The sequence below is a fragment of the Salvelinus sp. IW2-2015 genome, unplaced genomic scaffold, assembly GCF_002910315.2.
Source record: "Salvelinus sp. IW2-2015 unplaced genomic scaffold, ASM291031v2 Un_scaffold1251, whole genome shotgun sequence".
NCBI classification, from domain to species: Eukaryota; Metazoa; Chordata; class Actinopteri; order Salmoniformes; family Salmonidae; genus Salvelinus; species Salvelinus sp. IW2-2015.
Genome location: NW_019942799.1, coordinates 151492 through 160807, shown reverse-complemented (window position 1 = coordinate 160807; position 9316 = coordinate 151492). Strand labels below are relative to the sequence as shown.

Genomic DNA, 9316 nt, shown 5'->3' with positions numbered 1-9316 from the left:
GAGTGTGTCAAGATGCGGTTCGGACCCGGAGTAATCTGATAAACCCCTATAGGTGCTGTGCCTTATGTTGTAGTCCCAAAGTCTCTCAACTGCGTACACATATTCTTCATCTCTGTGCCAGGAGGACTCGCGGTGCACAGCGGTGAGATTTAGTTCTCGTCATTGCTTGGGATACACGGCTGTTTTCCATTTACAGAGTTCACTCATGTGCTTTAGTCCTCAGTTTGGCCCTTAGAAATTCAATATTCAATAATGCTCTATAATCAATCTCGGCTTATAATGGCGTCGTATGTCTTAAGTGCCTGATGTACATATGCAATGAAAGTATAAATCAGCTTAAAACCAATCTATTCTTTATGATTAACTCTATTATTATTATTAAGACAAGGCTGATCGCACATAGGCCGTCAACTTAATAACACTTTAACAACTTATATAAGGCAATTCTTCGCTATTCCCCTTTGATCGTTGGTATCCCGAAAAACTGGGGGTGTGAGCCGATGAATTTTCCAGGAAGAGTAATGATTTTAGGCAAGAAGAAGCGTCTGTGCGATGAATGAAGGTAAATCAAAATATGACTTGCAAGGGAGGGGAGGGGCGCGCAAATGTTTCGTAAGGAGAATAACACTTATATCATGAACTACTGCTAATAATGACTGACTGCCTGTCTTAGTGCGCGGGCTCCCGAGGTTAAGCTTGTATCTGGCTTTTTTCAATCCTTCAAATTGGAATTGTTTCTGGTACTCCCAAGAATAGCGCTTGTTGCTCTCTAGGAGATTGCTCTCCTACACAACTGCTTCCTTTTAATGGAGTGACTTTCCAGAATATAACACAACTCTCAAGATATACCAGTCAATATAATGCTCGTGCCTTAATGTCAAAGTAGTCAATACAAGCAGAGTATAGTGAAGAGTAATTTACCTTGCCTGATGATCCTCTATGATGTCCAAATCATATGTGTCGAGGATCATGCCCTAGGCACTGACCTCTCCTTCTTTTATACSTCTCTTTAGACACTCAGTTCGGGGGAAAACCCTTGAGAGTGCAATCAATTTGTCACATTTTGCCACTACTACTTCTCTTGTAGCATGCTCAGAATTTTTCGGTGGGACTCAGTCCAATGTTAAGTCTTTCAGCACTGATGCCCATAACTCTTCTTCCGCTGGGGCGTCAGTTTGGTCGAGCGGTTCATACCACTCTCCCTCAGCCTTCATGCTGATTGGTTCTTGTTTCATGTCTAGCCCTTTTTGAGCCTGTTCATTTGTCTCCTCATACCATTCTCCCTCAGTCTTCATGTTGAGGGGTTCTTGTTTGATGTCCCGTTCTTTTAGGTCTGGTTAATTTGGCTCCCTCTGCTGGTTGATCTCCGTCGTGGCAGTCATTCCCCAGTCTATAATTGGTCCTAGGGCCCACAGGGGTAGCTCTGGATCTGGCCTGATTTCTAGGGGAGGGGTCTGATTTCTTTTACTTTTCGTTACAGGCTCCAGGTCATCTATAAGTCTTTGCTAGGTAAAGCCCCGGCTTATCTCAGCTCACTGGTCACCATGGCAGCACCCACCCGCAGCACGCGCTCCAGCAGGTATATTTTACTGGTCACCCCCAAAGCCAATTCCTCCTTCGGCCGCCTTTCCTTCCAGGAGACTCATATCTCCCTCACTAGCTTTAAGCACCAGCTGTCAGAGCAGCTCACAGATCACTGCACCTGTACATAGCCAATCTGTAAATAGCACATCCAACTACCTCATCACCGTATTGTTATTTATTATATTTATTTTGCTCCTTTGCACCCCAGGACCTCTACTTGCACACGTATCTTCTGCACATCCATCACCCCAGTGTTTAATTTGCCATACTGTAATAATTTCACCACTATGGCCTATTTATTACCTCACCCCCCTTATCCTACCTCATTTGCACACACTGTACATAGACCTTCTCTATTGTATTATTGACTGCATGTTTGTGTTGTTGTTTGTGTCGCACTGCTTTGCTTTATCTTGGCCAGGTCGCAGTTGTAAATGAGAAAACATTTATAAAATTGAGCGGAGGCAGATGGAGAGGAGTGTAACGATCGTCGTCTTCTTCGGACGAGGAATAGGAAGGATCGGACCAAAATGCAGCGTGGTACGTGTCCATGTTAAATTTATTAAAACTGAACACTAAATACAAAATAACAAAAGTGAAACAACGAAAATCGAAACATTCATGAAAGTTGACACAACACAACACAAAACTACCCACAAACACAGGTGGGAACAGGCTACCTAAGTATGGTTCTCAATCAGAGACAACGATTGACAGCTGCCTCTGATTGGGAACCATACCAGGCCAAACACATAGAAATACAACACACAGAACAAAACATAGAATGCCCACCCCAACTCACGCCCTGACCAAACCAAAATAGAGAGATAAAAAAGGAACTAAGGTCAGGATGTGACAAGGAGGCTCGGAAGAGTAAAGATGTACTTCCAATTGGCTCATTCATCCCCCTCCTCTTCCCTGTAACTATTCCCCAGGTCGTTGCTGTAAATGAGAAAGTGTTCTCAGTCAACTTACATGGTAAGATAAATATATAATATATATATATATATTAAGCTGAGTATGTTAAGTACAATATCACCAATCTGAAATGGTGGCACCATCTCGCGATGATGTGCAGAGTTGGGTTCCTCTCCCAATCAGTGGCAAAGGTTGAGGGTTGAGTGTTCTGATGTGTAGCTGCTGCATCATGGCTATTCATCGAATAATTACATACCACGTTCAATTATTACGTGATTAAATTAATCATATAACAATTAATTAAGTAGTAATCTGGGGTACCAAGAGAAAAATGTATTTAACGAGTTACTGTTTCCCGACTTAACTCAAGGATATCAGAATATCTCAATATACTATCCGTCATCCATCAATCATTTGCTCCTATTTCAGTCTCATTCTGAACGTCGTAATATCCTATAAATCTGTATGAATCTCTAGTCTCCATGATGAATCAGCGATACACAAATTGGCTTAATTATTTATTTACTAACTAATAATTAATCTCACAGAATTACATAAACACACACAGGATAGATGATACACTGATTATTAACATGATGCAATGAAAAGTTCCTAGTGGACTAACCCGATATGATGGCTGGTTACACAATGAAAGGGGGTGGGGAACGAAAGAACGGGAGAAGGAGAGACAAAGGAATTAAACTATCGTACATACAGTTGAGTAACACGCTCATCGTAAATATGGATATTTAGCATCCTAACAACCGCTCATTCGGATTTAGAAATGCAATGTACATATTTACGCTTGTATGTCTTTCGCGTCTCTCTCTGTTGAAATACGCCGGTCCATTTTCTGGGGAGCCAGCCGACAGAAAGTCTTTGGTTGTGTAAGTCTCTGGTTGACCACCAGAGGTCACCATGTCCTTTGTAGTGGTAGCTTCTTGGTCTCGGAGTGTCTGTTAGAACGTATCTTCCAGAGGTGTACCACGCGGTGTTCAGCGGGCCTTGCCCTTCACTCTGGTTGTTTAGAATAGATACCCTAGAGATACCTATAGTGGTGAGAGGAAATTGGTCTCTCGTCTTTGGTCGAGTTTCCTAGGCTAACAGTGCATAAACAGCAGCAGACTGAATGCTCCTGTGTGGTCTTCTTTCCGAGAGAGTTTCAGAGGGTCTTTAAACCATTTCGTAATGTATTCAGCTTGCGCTGCACGTATACTGGTCTTTAGTTTTAAACCATTTCTCAGCCATGTAGCCACTGCTCCACGCTGTCTGGTCTCTATTTAAATGACAACCATTTCAATGTGTAGCCCCATCTCCACGTTTTCTGGTCTAATGTACATTTTGTTTGGAGTCCTTTTATAAGCACTCTTGGAAAAAGGGGCATTCCATCCTTTTGGCATAATATCTGTGCTCACGTGGGCGTGGTTACTGACTGGGTAAAACTTTACATGAAAAACAAAATAAATCACATTTAATCTTCTCACAAATAGTTCCATATTTAACCCTCCCGCTGTTCTTGGGTCAAAATGACCCGCCCTTGTGTTTAACCCTCCTGCTGTAATTGGGTCAAAATGAACCGCCCTTGTGTTTAACCCTCCCGCTGTCATTGGGTCAAAATGCACCACCCTTGTGTTTAAATTCCACAACATTTAGATGTAAATCTTATAACTGGTACGTATACATTTGTAGAGTTACCGTTATTTGGTTATACCGTCCTTAATGATATCACAAAACAACAAATGATTTGACATGATTGTTCTTAACCTCTAACGAGCCTCTACCCCGGGTCCGGGAGCACCCCCCATCCCCCCACACACTGATTAGCATAGCTAGCATAGCTTCACAAGTAGATAGTAGCATCTAAATATCATTAAATCACAAGTCCAAGACAACCAGATGAAGATACAGATCTTGTGAATAAAGCCACCATTTCAGATTTTTAAAATGTTTTACAGGGAAGACAAAATATGTAAATCTATTAGCTAAACACGTTAGCAAAATACACCACTATTCTAACTCCATCAGTTTCTTACTCCTTCAGGTGCTATCACCCAATTCGGCTCAACTAAGATATTGATATCCACTAACCAAGAAAAAACCTCTTCAGATGACAGTCTGATAACATATTCATTGGTATAGGATAGTTTTTTGTTAGAAAAAACGTGCATATTTCAGGTAGAAATCACAGTTTACAATTGCACCGACCATCGCAAATCGACTAGAATTACTAGATAGAGCAACGTGTATGACCAATTTACTCATCATAAAACATTTCATAAAATAGACAAAGCATAGCAATGGAAAGACCCAGTTCTTGTGATTTCAGACCATATTTCAGATTTTCTAAGCGTTTTTCAGCGAAAACACAATAAATGATAAGTTAGCATACCACATGTGCAAACGTTACCAGAGCATCGATTCCAGCCAAGAGCGCTATAACGTAATCACCGCAAAAATATATATTTTTTCACTAACCTTCTCAGAATTCTTCCGATGCCACTCTGTAACATCATTTTACAATATACATATACAGTTTGTTCGAAAAGGTGCATATTTAGCCATAACAAAACCGTGGTTACACAATAAAATACTAGGAAATCAAGCCTCATATGTCTGACGTCATCTATCAGAGTGATCTAGTTTAATTGAAAGCTAATCATATACTTGACTAAAAAATACAGGGTTGACAGCAATCGAAAGACAAATTAGTTCTTAATGCAACCGCTGATTTACATTTTTAAAATTATCCTTACTTTTCAATACAGGGTTGGCCAAGTGAAGCTATACCAACAAAATGGCGAAATATGCGTTTAAAAATATTTCGACAGAAACCGATTTATCATATTAAATATTGCTTATTTGAGCTGTTCTTCCATCAGATTCTTGGGCAATGTATCCTTTCTTGTTATAAACGTCTTTTGGTCGATAGATGTCCTCTGTCCTTCGAAATGTCCCACCACCAACGACCGACACCCAAAACGTGTCCAAACTTTCAGAGTGCACAACAAAGAAATTCCTCAAAATCGCACTAAACGGATATAAATTGCTATAAAACGGTTCAAATTAACTACATTATGATGTTTTAACAACTATAACGACTGAAAAACATGACCGGAGAAATATTGCTGGTTAGACAACGATTTGGAACGAGGCAAGTCCGATGGCCTTCACGCTTCAGGCGCACGACGAGAAAGGACGGTCTCTATACATTTTGGTCTTTTATAATGGCTGTGAATGTCCATCGATTCCATTGAAAACGTGATGACGTACAGACACCCAGAGGAAGACGTAGGCAGTGTCGGTTTCTTCATAGCATTCACTGTCGCCTTAAAAACTGACTCCAGATCAGAGGTAAAAATTTCTGAAATCTGAACCCTGTCATGAAAAGTGCTGTAGAAATTGTTCTGTACCACTCAGAGACAAAATTCCAACTTCTATAGAAAATAGAAGGTGTTTTCTATCCAATAATAACAATAATATGCATATTGTACGATCAAGAATTTAGCACGAGGCAGTTTAATTTGGAGACACAAATATGCTAATGCGGAACAGCACCCCCTATGTTCCAAGAAGTTAAGTCCCTCCCGACCATTTTCCACATTATTTACGTTACAAATATTATTTCAATGTCCAACCTTTTGATGTCAAAGTTTGGCTATCTGTCAGCCCTGTGCCGAGCTGATCTGACGCCTATGATCCTCACCAAAAGAGAGAGAGTCATGACAGCACCAAAGGCTATAGCACAAAAGCTAATAGCACAAAGGCTAAATAGCACCAAACACAAAAAAGCCAAAAGCATGGTGCTAGAGCATGGCTAAAAGGAAGAACATTATTCTTCAGAGTCTCAAGATTATATAATCATTCGGAATGACGTATACATACATCATTACAGACGTCGGTAGATATGAAACTGATACAACTTCCAACTGAACAAACAGTGAGTCATTGCTACTTTGTCATGTTTTGTGGTAGAGAGAGTGAAATTCAGCAGTTTAGCAAATGCAAGGATGGATTGTAGTTCCTGAGGCCTAGAATTTGGTGTCCTGACATCTGATACCAAGACAAATGGAAAAACCTGTAGACCAGACCGTTTTAAGTTATGTGCATGGTAATCATATGATCTTATAAGCAAGAGAAGTATGTGAGGATGTGGTCGTCTGAATATTGGTCGTCATCTTGGATCTTGGTCATCATTTTGATCCTGGTCGTCATCCGGCATCGTGGTCATCATCTTGGATCTTGGTCGTCATCTGGCATCCTGGTCTCATCTTGGCTCTGGTCGTCCCCCACAGTGTGTGTTGTGGTGTGTGTGTGTGTGTGTGTATGTGTGTGTGTGTGTGTGACCAACAAACAAACAACCTCGACTTAAATCGAAAAACACACACACACACACCACACACACAACCACCACACACAAACAACACACACACACACACACACACACACACACACGTGAGGGAGACAACCAGGATGCAAGATGAGACGCAGATGACGACAAAAAACGTGATTTTTGTGATCACGTTTTCACCTGTGTAGTTTCATGTTATCACAATGTTGCTTTACATGTTGTCACATGTTATCACATTAACGTCAAATGAAAACGTGTTTTTGGAACACTACTTCACATGTGACTCACATATGAATGCATGTGTTTTTCATAAGGTGAGTATGGTGCACCAGTAAGGCCAAGGGTCGTCACACACACACACACACCACACACACACACACACACACACAGACACCACAGACAACACAGGACACACACACACACACACACACACACCACACACACACCACACCACACACACACACACACACACACAGCTGAATGCCCATCATGCGCATCACCCACAATATGCAGTTAGAATGAGCTGCCACGGTAGGAAGATTGATAAATGAGACTAAACTGTCTAAACTGCATAACATGTCAATAACAGGTGAAAAGAATCCAACCACTTACAGATTGGATTAGTTTGATTTAGGAACAAGCACATATGATCCAATCTCCACTTCCCTGGCTCGCGTCCTGGCAAACATCACCCCACACCAATATAAGCCTCCCATCAAGAAAAGTAACCAGGACAAGGATTTGCGGGGGGTGGGTATAATTTGTGAAGTTTCCAGACAGGAATCGTTCCAAAAACTTCTAATATCAAGGTTGCCAACAAACAACGCATACAGAGTCGTATAACAGTAGAATGAGATACCGGGTAGTGAGTGAGCTATGTAATTACGTTTTTCACTTCACCACGTTTATTGAAAAATGTCTCTCTTCATTCTGGTAGCCTCCACCATTTCTCGTTCGTTGGTTTAGTTATTATTTCCGATGTTCCTGCATTCGCCGGTGAACTCTGTTGCGCCTCAATTATGGAATCGCTGTGGTTGAAATGTAACTAATGACCGCTAGCCCAAGTATTTTATTAGCTAGGTGGCTTGTACACAATTGTTACCGATGATACTGTATATACCTACTCGTACTACAGAAACATGCATTGTATTTTACCAAGGTCTCTTTGTGTTAATCCTGTTTCCCAAATATAGCAGGTAACTTGTGTCTATGTCGATGTTGTTGCGTTCATCTTGCCTAGTTAAATAAAGAGTAAATAAATTAGAACATTTAAAATATATACTTTGACCTATTTCAGGTAACCCCAAGATGCTTGATTCACTACAGCTGCTTTTGAATAACTTTCCAGTCGTTTTAGCTTTACATTCCGACTTTTGAACGTCTGTTTATTGGACATGTATATAGTGTCTAATCAAAAAGAACAACGTATGTAAAGCATCCCATCTGAAGGTTATAGTGTTTGTGTGTGTGTGTGTGTGTGGTGTAGGTCCTCTTGATGTCCACTAGGTGTCAGCACAGCTTCAATAATGTCACACCAGGTTCACAACATGTTTTCATGTGTAACAAATCAAATTGTATTTGTCACATGCGCCGAATAATACGTGTAGACCTTACAGTGAAATGCTGATTTACAAGCCCTTAACCAACAATTTAGTTGTAAGAAAATGTGTTAAGTAAAAAATGAGAAATAAAAGTAACAAATAATTAAAGATCAGCAGTAAAATAAAAATAGCAAGGCTATATACATGGGGTACCGGTACAGAGTCAATGTGTGGGGGCACCTGTTAGTCGAGGTAATTGATGTGTTCCAAGTCCAGTGGTGTAAATTACTTAACAAACATGTATTTAAACTACTCCACTACATTCTGTTTATATCTCGGGGGTTTTGTATCTGTACTTTAATCTTTCTGTTTCTTTACAACATCAAGTTTTACTTCACTACATTTCTAAAGAAAATAATGTATTTTTTACTCCATACAGTTTCCCTGGCACCCAAAAGGTACTTTTTGCATTTCGAATGCTAAGCCGGACAGGAAAATGGTCCAATTCACTCACTTATCAAGAGAACATCCCTGGTCATCCCTACTGCCTCTGATCTAGCGGACTCACTAAACACATGCTTCGTTTGTAAATTATGTCTGAGTGTTCCCATGGCTATTTCTTAAATAAAAATGCAAGAGAATCGTGCAGTCTGGTTTGCTTATATATGGAAGGTCAAATCATTTATACTTTTACCACTGATACTTAAGTATCTTTTAGCAATGACGTTTGCTTAGTATTTTACTGGGTGACTTTTACTTGAGACATTTTCTATGAAGGTATCTTTACTTTTACTCAAGTATGACAATTGGGTACTTTTTCCACCACTGTTCAAGACATTTAGCACCCAAGACCCAACATTCACTTGGTGGCTTGAAATAAGAGTGCTGAACTAGGATCTGTTTAACATTTGTGAGTAGAATGAAT

At 40.3% G+C, this 9316-nt stretch overlaps 1 protein-coding gene across 1 annotated transcript in view; it reads right to left on the bottom strand.

The window, feature by feature from the left end:
• LOC112070178 (uncharacterized) overlaps window positions 1-7853 on the bottom strand; it is a 50524-nt gene extending 42671 nt beyond the window's left edge. Inside the window, exon 1 of the mRNA XM_024137591.2 lies at window positions 7751-7853. The gene's annotated coding sequence lies outside the window, so the exon portion shown is untranslated. The remainder of the gene's footprint in view (window positions 1-7750) is intronic.
• Between the last annotated feature and the right edge of the window lie 1463 nt (window positions 7854-9316).